The sequence below is a fragment of the Acanthopagrus latus genome, chromosome 11 (genome assembly GCF_904848185.1).
Source record: "Acanthopagrus latus isolate v.2019 chromosome 11, fAcaLat1.1, whole genome shotgun sequence".
Lineage (NCBI taxonomy): Eukaryota > Metazoa > Chordata > Actinopteri > Spariformes > Sparidae > Acanthopagrus > Acanthopagrus latus.
In genome coordinates, this window is record NC_051049.1 from 3403344 (window position 1) to 3415574 (window position 12231).

Here is a 12231-nt window from a genome sequence, read left to right on the forward strand (position 1 = left end):
GTGGAGAGAACAGGTACTGACATATAACAAAGGTCTCCTGGCTGGATGTGAACCAGTTTTTGGTCGGCGCTCTAAATCCCTCGCTCACAAAGGGTTGCCCTTGAGACATATTGTGTGACATACTGAGATCTGCTGGGTAACAATAACACTTTTGGTTTGCTTTTTTTCGGCTACTAGCTGTCAAAACAAAACAAAAGATGTGTGTCTTTGCTTGGGGGGAGTCGAGTACAGAGTCGGAACCACGGGAGGAATAAACACCCAGTCACATAGGATTCTGCTCCGATCCAGATCCAATCCCAAGTTTGGGATTAAAATGTGGATTTTTCTTCACTCCTGTTAATCACCCTGACTGCAGCAGCGACCCGCAAAAGGAGGCCTCCATTGTCCGGTGTTAACGTAACTAAATGTTGACTGTTGGAGGGGAAATGTTCTTCACTTTGTGAATGTAACACAGAGAGGAGAGGGGAAAAGAAGAGAGGGAACCAGAGTCTCATCTTCAGTGTGCCGTTTACCGCTAGCTTACGGCTAAAGAACAGGACTGTAAAACAACATTTCACAACTTACCATTGCTGATGAGAATCTATCTGGTGTGTCTTAGACAAATGTTGAGGTAACGTTTTTGTTTTACATGTAATCATGTCCGCCACATCCCAAAAGTTATAGCAACAGGCGACCACATTAAACACACCGTTACCTTAAGAAACCTTGTGGATTTCTTTGGGTTTTAAAATTCTTGGAAACATTTGGGATAATATAAGAGCACAACTCAAAATACACTGTTTCATATAACCAACATCTTGTCGTTTTTCGATGCACATTCAGAATTTTTACATATTATCTCTTTAAAAGATGATTCACTAGTTCCCTTAGCATGTTGACAACTTCTGTGAAAAGATTTACTGTATAAAGTCTTCAAACATCAGCAGGGACTTCTTCTCTGGTCAAAGACTGCCCGGCCTTCAGGTCTCGCATGTTCTGGGGGTTTTATTCAGCTGTAGCAAAGGGAAATACACGATCGGCTGGACTGAGGTCAGCTGAGTAACAAGGCCAATGTTTGGTCATGAAAAATGAATTAGTTGCCGTTCTGTGTGTTGGATCATTGTTGTGCTGCGCTCTTCTCCATGTATAAATCATTTCTATGAACGTGAATGCTGTCAGATGCCCTTAAACCCCCCAAAAAGTCAGTGTTTTCATCCCTATAGTAATAGTTTTTACTCCAGATCCACCGTGCTGAAGCAAAAGAGCCAACGCGATAAAAAATGGAGAAGAAAGAACAGGTACTAAGCAATGAAGGGAGGAACATTACCTCTCTACGGATTCCAGCTGCTGGATCGGATGCCTAACCACTCGTACTTCCTCTCTCGCTGTTTCTTAAGAGTTGGTAAATCTTTTTTAAAAATGTGATGCTGCTCTGGTACAATGAAACTACCGTCCTGAATTAGATACAGCATTACAGAAAGGTCTTTCTCCAACTCTTTTCAAACTAATTTTCACAATGTTGAGTGCAACAAGAGAGAGAAAAGCAAGTAAAAACCTGAAGGGAACACGGTCGGACACACATTTGTAAGGAGTTGGACAAATCAACCAAACAACTGACCAACAAATGGGTACAACGCTCAGGTACAATGAAGAAGAGTCTAAAGAGGAAATAGTGCAGGGTAAAGCCGATAAAGCCTTTAACCTTCACTACTCTAAAAGCCAAGTGTTTTAGGCTGGTCGCTAAATTATGCAGTGAAGGCCTAACTAGATAACGACTTTAGTACCTGTCATTACCACAGACAAGCCACAGCAGCCGCCTCGGGATGAATCACGCTGACGAGGACAGGGAGTGTACCGTAAGGCACCGGCTGGGAAACTGTGTTAGGAGGGAACGTAATCCAGCTTTACCCTCCCGTGTTTCATCCTTTCTCTTGAATTCTCGTCTCATTGTCTCAAAGCAAGATGATCAGCGCCAAGGTCAGCTGAATGGTGTGAAAACCGAGTCTCACATTACGTTCTCACCCTCCTTCCCGTCTCGACAGCTCACGCTGCAACGCTCTGACTCACAAATAAATACTTGAGGGCTTTTAGCTCACTCGTTAGTATTATTACACTGATTAAATGTGTTGCAGTGACACGCACGTATGCAGCTCCAGTTTATCCACGACTACAACACCAACAATGAGTAACATCATTGTTTGCTGATACCAACAATCCTAACCTGACCGTAATCACATTTACAGGCCACACTGTTTTTGGCTTCATCTGAAGAAAGTCATTCTGGGAAAAAATACAAAAGCAGCTCTCGGATCCTTCTGTCTCAGTAGATTCAACATTATTCAGAGGAGGAGGATCAATTTCTAATATTTCTGATCTATTGTGAGACAATTATATATCACAGCTTCTTCTCGTGGACTTACATGTTCACCAGCAGCGAGGACATATTTGCAATAAGCTCATGTCGATACTGTTTATTGGCTCAGCTGATATATTGGTCTGGTGCTAATCCATTAATAACTTGGATGGCACTCAGTAGAGTCCACATATCTGCCAAGGCCCAGCAGTCCTCTTTTTAGCGACTTTGCCAAAATTTGAAAAATCCATGCATTATTCCTGGAGAAATTGACAAAAATGTCTCACAATGTAAAAGAAAGTTAAACCAAGAAATCCTGGATTCGTCCCTTAAACATGTTCGCACCAAAAGCCAGCAGGGTCTGTTAGAGACCCAGAATAGACAGAAGAAGAAGAAGAAGAAGAAGAAGAAGAAGAAGAAGAAGAAGAAGAAGCCACAATCATGTAAACACAAGCAAAATAGTCAGTACGAAGGTACCTGACACTTAGCGGACTCGGGTGTGTGCTTTGTGCTAACATCAGCAGCTGAAGGAGGCTAACTGTATGCTAACGTTAGCGGCTACAGGAGTGTTTTTCGACAGCCCCGGTTCTTTTACGAGCTCAGGAGTTGTGTGTTTTGTGGTACTTGGTTAGTGGCTGAACAACAAGCCGTCACTGCTGCTGCTCACTCGATCAGTGGGTCAGGGGCTGTGTGCTTTGTGCTACTGACTTAGCAAGCTGCTAAAGAACTGGCTCAGTAGCAACCTAACGTCTCACTCACATGTTAGATAAACATCTTATAGTGTCATAAAGAATGTAAACAATGGACACTGTTGTTGTTATTGCTACTCATTGCTGTCAAGCTTGTATGTTAGCCTTGGGAAATGTTTGCTGCACTTTCTCTGCCATTCTTGTGCCACTAGCTCGCTAATATCTTCAGCAATGCATCCGTCTGCCAGACTTTGGTCAAAGGCGATGAGTATGAAAGGTAAAGTCAGGCAGGTAGATACATGACGGACAGGTAGCCTTTAATGTGGGCAGAATAAGACAATTGGACGGGCAGCATCTGATTCATGATTCCTGTCAGGATGTTCAGGGATTTTCTACAACCCAAAACATTTCTTGAAGATTGTACCAACTTTAATTTTATATTATTACCCTGACAAAAGATAAGACTTTCTTGCTTTGATGCATAATTATAGTGATTAAGTGTTGATTGCAGAATGTTATAACTACAGAATAAAGAAAACAGCAGTCTTTTTGTTCCCACTTGAACATAATGCTTAACTCTTTTCATCCATTATGATGCAATGTCTCACTTCTGTAGTTTTACTGTCATTCGCTTCAATCTTGACTTTTTAAATGCCCTGTCTGTTTTGATTTCATGGTGGCCTCGTTTCCCAACGTCACTTTTATTTCATCAGTCGTCAGCGGTGACCACAACCTCACCTCGCAGCAGAAACTCTCCCTCTCGGCCGCTGTATTTTTAATCTCAGAGAGAGATTTATCCCAGACTCAAGTTTCACAGCACGCTACAAAATCTGTGAGTCTGAGTGTTTCAACCAAGCGAATACAAACATACGAACATACAGTGAAAGATGAAACAGAACATGCCGGTGTCTCCCGAGAGGGAAACACACGTCTTTGTCATCTTGATATCATACAAGCATCTGAATATAAATATTATGTCAGGATTACACCCACAATATGAAAAGATGGAACAAATAACCGTGTGACTCATAATGTATCACTTCACAGATAAATAGCAGCTCATTCATTACATAATGTACGGTAGAAAGTGTTCCAGCAAAGCCTCGTCGTTCAGAAAGAGTGCAGTCCAACCAGCCTTTCCCCACGTTTCACCAGAAGCATTTCTCAGTCATCTGTTTTTTAAACTCACTGACACGGGAGGCAATAAAGCAAACAGAAGAAGAAGAAGAAGCTCTTCAATCTTAAAAGAGTGCAGATGGAGGGGAGCCAGTGGGTGGCTGAAGAGGTAGGGACACGGAGGCCATGTGAAGGCGAGGAAGAGGAGGAACATTAAGAAATTGGATGAATTAATGATGAAACGGCAGGAAGGCAGCCAAGAGCTGAGACACACACACACACACACACACACACACAAAGAGATAAACAGTGGCAGAGGGGGAGAAGCATACAGGATGAGAGAAACAGAAATAGCGAGTGTGAGGCAGAGTAGGTACGTGAAAGGGGTCCAGATGGGCTCGGTGCCGGGAGAGACAAGTCTGTGTCAATACAAGGTGGGTTTGTGTGACAGAACCCGGGCGGTTTGTGAGTTTATGTCACGACAGACAAGGTTTATTCTGAGGTTGAAGCTAAGCTAACGCAATCTGTCACCACATCTATTTCATGTTTAACATTTGTGCATCGGCTTGTATGCTTGAATTATATCAGAGGATCTGAAAATGCTGCAGGCTCTTGCGAGGCTGTTGACTTTTCGCTCACCACAGCGTTACTTTTCGTTCGGGGCTACAGCTCCGTTTTTGTTCCCCCGCTGACAAACGTCATGTCCGTGCCACAGAGAGAGAGAGAAAGAGAAGTCCGAGGGGAATGAAAACGAGAAGCGCCGCTGCAGCTGTTTGGCCCGTCTTCAGCCGCCATGACATCAGAGAGGCCATCTGATCTGGGCCGAGCTGTGTGGAGCTCTGTGTGAACAAACTTCAGCAAAACGATGGAATCTTCTCCTCATTAGTTTCTTAATTTGTGGACACGAAACACACCTGCGGCCAAACTCAATCAGGGGTTTCTTTATACCGTCTTTACGCTGGCTTGTTTACATTCTTGCAGTTAGCAACCAGGTTGGCGTAACTTGCCACTTTCAGCATGTAGTTTGCTAGCTCAGGTTGTCGTGGTTGTTTCCTGTAGCGACAGGGACAGTTAGCACAAAGAAAAGAAAATGGCAACTGAAACTATAATTTCATGAGTCTGGTCACCGCTGTCATGTTGCCAGGTTTGGTACCATCATGCCTGTAGAGAAGTTTACAGCATGCATGGTACATGTTTGGACAGACCCAATTCCCCACGCTTCCAGTCTTTAAGCTTAGCTGGGCTAAACAAAGACACTAGGTTCATATTGTAAGTATTAAGTCAACAGCCTCGTTAGCTAGCTTTTAGCCGTACCCCGCCATTAAACAGAATTTTGTGTAGCTGTCGTAGGATCTTAAGTTGAATTCTGCATCTCCATCATCCTCTCCGCCTGTGGGACTTTTATTTTTAACTGTCCCAGAAAGAACCTGGTCTACCTGGCACAACTATTCTGTTTTGAAATGTTAAACTTTTTTTTTTTTTTTGTTACTGTAAATCCAAACAATCATCCATAATGTTTGCTTGCTACCACAACCTATGAGCCAAGTGTGGGATGGTGTTAGCGAGTCACTTCCATCCAATCACATTTAAATGGACAAAATTATGGAATAAATTCTAGATGAGTAAGGAAAACAAAAGAAAAAGGTTAATTTTATTTCTCTGTTTCTGTAATGCACAGAGTGGTATTGATTTTTCTCCAACTCTTAGAAAGCAAATAAGCCTTAAATCTATTCCTGTAATTGGTTCAACTTGACAAATGAATTGTTTTCTCTACAGCCTTTTACTCATTTCCCACCAATTCTTATCAGTTTTGTTGTTTTAGATTCGTCAGCATATATAACGAAAGCGCCTCTCCTGCCAGGTGGCTTTTCTCTCTCCAGACTCCGTCCAAGAGGGTAGAATTTTTTAAAAAAGGCGTTTTTATGTGAGTGTTAGAGAACTTGAAAGTTGCACCGGTGCCAGGATAGAAAATTAAAGCCTGCCAGAGAAAGTGTGTGTGTGTGTGTGTGTGTGTGGAGAGTGAGTAAGTAACCTGCTCTCGCCAATTATTACTGTCAAGGTGCCTTTGAAGATGCTGCAGCATAGAAAACAGCAGGATTACAGTGAAGGCTGGTGTGAAGCTGACAAGGACCATCAGTACATTAGTGCAGACGGACACGTGGTTCTGTGTTTACGACCTGCAACAGATCGCAGGTACGAGGATGTCTGAACGCATCCATTGGACCCTCAAATTATACTGTTCTGCTTTGTTTACATGTGGCGGACCCTGCCACCCTTTCTAGCTTCACACAGAGTTCTGGGGACCTCATTTTCGTCTGAGAACAGCTCGTTTATTCAGTTATGAGTTTGTTTTGTGACCTCATTAATAGTTAAGTTTGAATTTCTTCCCCCGAAAACAACATAGTGCCTCTTCAAAACACGACACAAACGGATCAAAACGACTCATATTTGATGATAAAGCCAAAAGGTTAGACTACCCGCGGTGTTTTTCTATTGCGTGATTCAAAGCGTGCCCTCTCACTAAACCTTTACACAGAAACGTGTGTGTGTGTGTGTGCCGACACTGACGTGATGTCGTGTGACAGATCGAGGCCACTGTGAAGCAATCATGAAAGAGTGGTTCCAGTTATTGATCCTGGGATTAACACCGGAGCTGCACGGATAACGGCGGCGCTCAGGACTGTGTGTGCACGCACACGCCATACAAAGCACCAGACACACACGCAAACTCTCCCACACTGCATGTCCACGTGCACGACACCTTCTTCTTTCTGTGCTGTCTCACATTTTTGTGCGAGGTGCTTCATTTTTCAACATCCTGCGCTGCACCCACAGGTCACAGAGCCTGCAGGAGCCGACAGACGCGACTGAAACGACCTCACTGCTCTGTTGATGTCTTGAGAGAGGCGACAGACTTCATTCAACGCCTCCAACCTGCCAAAAAACAGATAAAGATAAACAAAAATGTAGCCCCGCTGCAAGCTCTGACTTCTACCATCGATACGCTGTGAACACATGAGCACGCAGACAAACTCCTCGTTAACCTGCGACCTGCTGGCAGCAGAGCGAACGAGCGCTGCGGCGGAGGGATTCTTCTGTTCAACAGTCTCGTCTGCCCGACTCGCTGATCCTTTATCTGCCTGAGGGTTTGTGACATTTACAATTAATGGCCTCAATCGTGCCTCTGAATTATCAGCCGCCTGACTTCTGCTGCGTATCGATAAAGATCAATGTCCGGTTCTGGTCCTGAAGTAGCAGACGGGTTTGTGATTGTGCTTTTTTCCTCCTCTCAGTCTCTGCCCTTCTGTCAGTTTGGTGATGGAATTATATCACATCCATAGTATATCTGAGCCTTTCTGCTCTTTACAGTCGTCACTGTCATGATAAGAGTGACAGTTATCGGTGTGTAGAGAGGACCACAGAGACGCGCTGTAGTGGTCCTATAATACAGTATTTCTATGATCATGCTGAAGCGCCTGTGCTGTTTAAAATACACCGCGGGACCTTTAAAGCTCAGTGACAAACTACAGTGATGGTAACCCCCCACTGCTGAACAGTTACGGCTCAGTGGAGGCTCAGCATCCTCTTTTAAAAAGGTGCAGTATTTAAGATTCAGCCACCTGTTGCATTCATACAGCATATCAGGAGAGTAAAAGCTAACTGTAGCTGCCGTTAGCTGAGTTAGCCGTGCAGGGATTGGTCCTGATAGCTGATTCTGCACAAACTGGGAGCTTGAGGATCCGGGGGAGTGTTGGTGTTGTTCACACTGCTAGTACAGGAGCTGCTAGCAGGAAGCTAATACCACGTTTTCCACTGAACTTAGTGGGTCTACACAGGATTTTTTAAACACGGGTCAAACCAGTAAAATTGACCCAATTCCCACTTCCTGCAGGCGAGGCAGTCGATCTGTTTCATGTCACAAATATGCTGGAAACAGTTTTAAAAGAAGAAAAAACAACAACAGATCCAATGTGAGAGAAGAGTCTGTTGCTGCGTCTCAGTTCAGGGTCTGCATCCTCTGAAGGACCCGGCCTTAGCGGTCTTTGAAGGCGAGTCCTTCAGAGACCTTGTTAACCTCGTCAGCCGTTGTTAAATGTGACGGTCGGAGCATTTCCTGGTTGCGTCACCAGATGTTTTACCCTTACGTCACAATTTCTGCTTCCCAGACCATGAAAGTGACGATCCACGCCACGTGATGTCACCATTTTCTCTCTTTCATAAGCTTAATTAAACACACACAGCAGTGACACTCACTTCATTTCATCCTCGTCCCAACAGAGACCGGGGGAATAACAAGCTAGTTATCATCAAACATTGGACCTCCGTGTACCTTTGTTTGTTCCGTCGCGTAGAACCGACAAACTCGCGATTGGTCACGGAGAACAAAACCATTTTTCTTTCACTAGAACAAAACCACTTTCCATCTCTGGCTACCGTTCATTCGCTGAACGGAGTGCAATTGTTGTGTCATGTTATCCATTATGCATCAGGACAAAAAACTCCCACACGCTGTTCATCTCACTCACAATCAAGAGTGAATTTTAATAACAAGGTTTTTATGTTCGGTGCAGCGAAGACCTTCATCAGGTTATCTCGAGGAGACGGAGGACGATGAAGGTCTTTGTGCTCAAACACTGGAGCAGGAGTTTCTGTCGGCCACTGGTCTTCTACACATCTGTCGATCCACAGTTGTGCAAATGTTTTACTCTCCTTCATGTATTCGGTTTATTGCCCCTTTGCACCTTAAACCCAAACCACCAGGGTTTTCTAAAGCTAACCAACTGCAGTCGACAACAAAGTTCTGGTACGTTTCTTACTGGTACGCTGCATCAGTCACTGACAGTCAACATATTCAGACCACATCCTTCAATTTGTGCCACTACCTCCAGTTGGGTTACTTCCCGATGAATTTACTTGCAGGATTGATTTGTATGCGAGTATGTGTTGTGGGTTGCTACTCTGATTGTCTCAGTTGCTTATTGACGTTGAATAAGTGTGACAGTTCAGACAGATGAGAAGCGTTTCATGCACTTAAGTGTTTGGTTTCTACCACGTCGAGCTTTCAGCAAGACAGACTGTCGTAACAGTGAACATTAAAGCTGCATTATTCACACAAGTTCATGTTGCTATCTTAAAGCCATACGACCCAGATGAGCTATGGAGGCTATCATTAGTTAGCCACCTTATTTTTGGACATAAATAAAAATATGGAGCTACAAATAAACAGATCATTACCATGAAACTTTACAGTCTCGGATGAAAACAGGCTTCCTTGTTAGCTGTTAGCTTGTTATCATGACTGTGAATATTTACACTGAGCTAGCTTACTTCCAGGCAAGAACTGCAAATAAAGACTCTCTACTTAAAAATGTTTTGTAAGATACGGTCACCTGTCAAAGGTGAGCTTCAAGAATATATGGGGCAGCGTAACAGCTAACTGCTGCTAACTACACGATTTGCTGTAGTGAGTTAGCTACCTTTAGCGAATTAGCATAGTTGACCCTGCTGGAAAAACACAACATATGCTGGTCTTGCTGGTGCTGATCTACGCTGGTTTATATTCCAGCAGGGAACGTGGGCTCGTTAGCTGACTGGTTTCTGCTGGGGACACGTTTTCGGACCATGAGGCAACACAACGTAAAAACATGCATATAGATATACATGTTTTTATAGATATACATGTTTTACGCTTGCCATCTTTTCAGTGGCTAACATACGTCCTGCTGTCGATGCTGCGAGCTGCTTCTCCACACTCGTAATACTCTGACCGGAGATACAAACCTCATACAGCCCCACATCAAAAACACCTCGACTATCACGTCACGCTCGCTAGCATGTGGGTTTGGGATCTACGCGGTTTTAGTCGTGGGTTTTGTTGAGCGTTAAACAAGACGACATCACGCACACGTCTGTTGAGCGCATCGTCCTTCTTACATACGTGTTTCCACACTGTTGTATGTGGTTGGTTTTGTCAGATATCATACGTGCAGCTCGCTATTTACAACCCTACACGTTCTCCCTGAGGCCTCATGCTGGTCTGTCTACGGTTTAAAGTAGAACTGGGGCATTTACGAGCCTGTCGGTGTGTTCTCCCTCTGCATCTGACTCGCTGTCTTCCTCAGTCTGATGTGCTGCTGTGTCCTTATGCAACTCTGCCAATGTCAGTTATAAATAGGAGTGTAGCCTAGAGTGCTCTCACACACACACACACACACACACGCTCAACACTGCTGGAGAATACATGCATAATAATGACCAAGCCTTCACATTCAAGCTGTTGTTACTGGGTTTGACTGAAGCCTCCTTATTGCAAAAACATTATTAATATTTAATGTGTCGTACTTTGTTAAGAGAGTGTTGCTCCTCCACCAGCTGGATGTAACCGGCTGTAAAAACCTGCGCATCAAACGAAATCATGAAAAACCTTTACATTTCTTTTTCACATTTTGCTCACTAACAGCAGAAGCTTATCACGCAGTTTGAAAAGAGGAAATCGGGGCATCTGAGTTCACTGAGATCCACTGAACTTGGTTTTGGCGTTTTAACTCGGATTGAACTTTGATGCAGCCGAGCTTCCCTTTTAATCATCTTCTGCATTTTCTTTTTCTTCTGGAAATCTGTCTGTTGCAGACTCGCCGTCTTCTTTCTTTTTTTTTTTGGATTTCTCTTGCCTTTGCCTTTATCTCCGCAGGCTGGCAATCCTCCATGTGTCTGTCTGTCTCTCCGACTCTCGTCTCTGTTGGATACTGAGCACTTCTGAAGACTCTCACCCTCTTTCTCTTTCTCTCTCTCTCATGGGAGGCAGAAACGAGAGAGAGAAACTGAAGGTTAGGGGGAGGGAGGAGAGCTGAGGAGGAGAAAAATGTAATGTGTTTCAAAATGAACGCTGACTTGTGAAGCGTTCAAGTGTTGTTGGAGTGGATATTCTGGTGATGGTAACTAACCAGGGACCTGATCGGAGCCAAATCCAAATTCTGCTCAGTCGTGTTCGGAGGAGCGGATTCACGTTGCGTTGCTGCAGATCAGGATCTGTGTATCAATATGTCTGCTGCTGAGCTCTGATCACAGGCCGTTTGTCGTAATCATCCAACAAGGACATGTGTTTGGAATATCGACTCGTGTCGCTGCCCTTTTCAACCGAGCCGGCTTGTTAATTGGTCGGTGCGTCGAGCTGCTGCCAGTGTCGTTGTTCTCTCTCTGTTTGGGTCTGTTCAGGTCCAACGCATTTTGGATCCGGTCCAGTTCTCCTCAGATCTGTTTTTGGGATCAGGTCCAGCTGTCCGCCAAGTGTTTCCATCACAGAATAGATTTCAGCCAAAACATACTGTCTGTAAGCTAGCAAACAACGGCAGCATGGAGGGTGTTTGAATTCAGCTCGGCCACCGACTCAACTCAGCACTCACCACAGACTCGGTTCTTCTTCTAAACGCTCTCTACCACCTGAAAGTGATGCTTGGCCATTTTATATCCACTTAAAGCCACACATATATCCACAGAAATATGCTCTGAGCTCTCCTTTCATCAGTAAACGGCTTCAGATCGAGCAGAATCCCAAACTCTCTCCTGACGCTCAGAAACACTTGCTAACGCAACGATATAGGAAAAAAAAAATCAACTTAATGTTAATCCTGCCCATTTCTGAGCACTAGTTCAGTGGAGAAAGGTGTGAAACCGAAAGGATTTTTACATTTCTTTGAGGTAAACAACATCTTTGTTTACCACCACGCTGCCTCTGCTTTTTCCAGTCGATGTGTTCGTCTTGAGTTAATCATCTTTTTAGTGTCTTTTTTTTTAGTGTCTTTTTTTTTTTAGCATCCAGCAATGCTCCTTAACAGAGGCTCAAAAACAGCATGCGATACAAACAAAACAAGAACCTGAGCCTCAAGATAGCACCACCTGTGGTCAAGAACTCCACCAGGAACCCCTTTAAGTCACAAACTGTGTTAATAAACTTAATTACTTCCATTAAATCAGTGGCAGATAACACCAACTCAAAATAATTCATTTTCAACATGACATTTTCACTTGTTTCACTGACTGAGTGATTTATCAGCCTCTTCATTCAGTTCTTACATGTGTGAAATTATTTTGCCA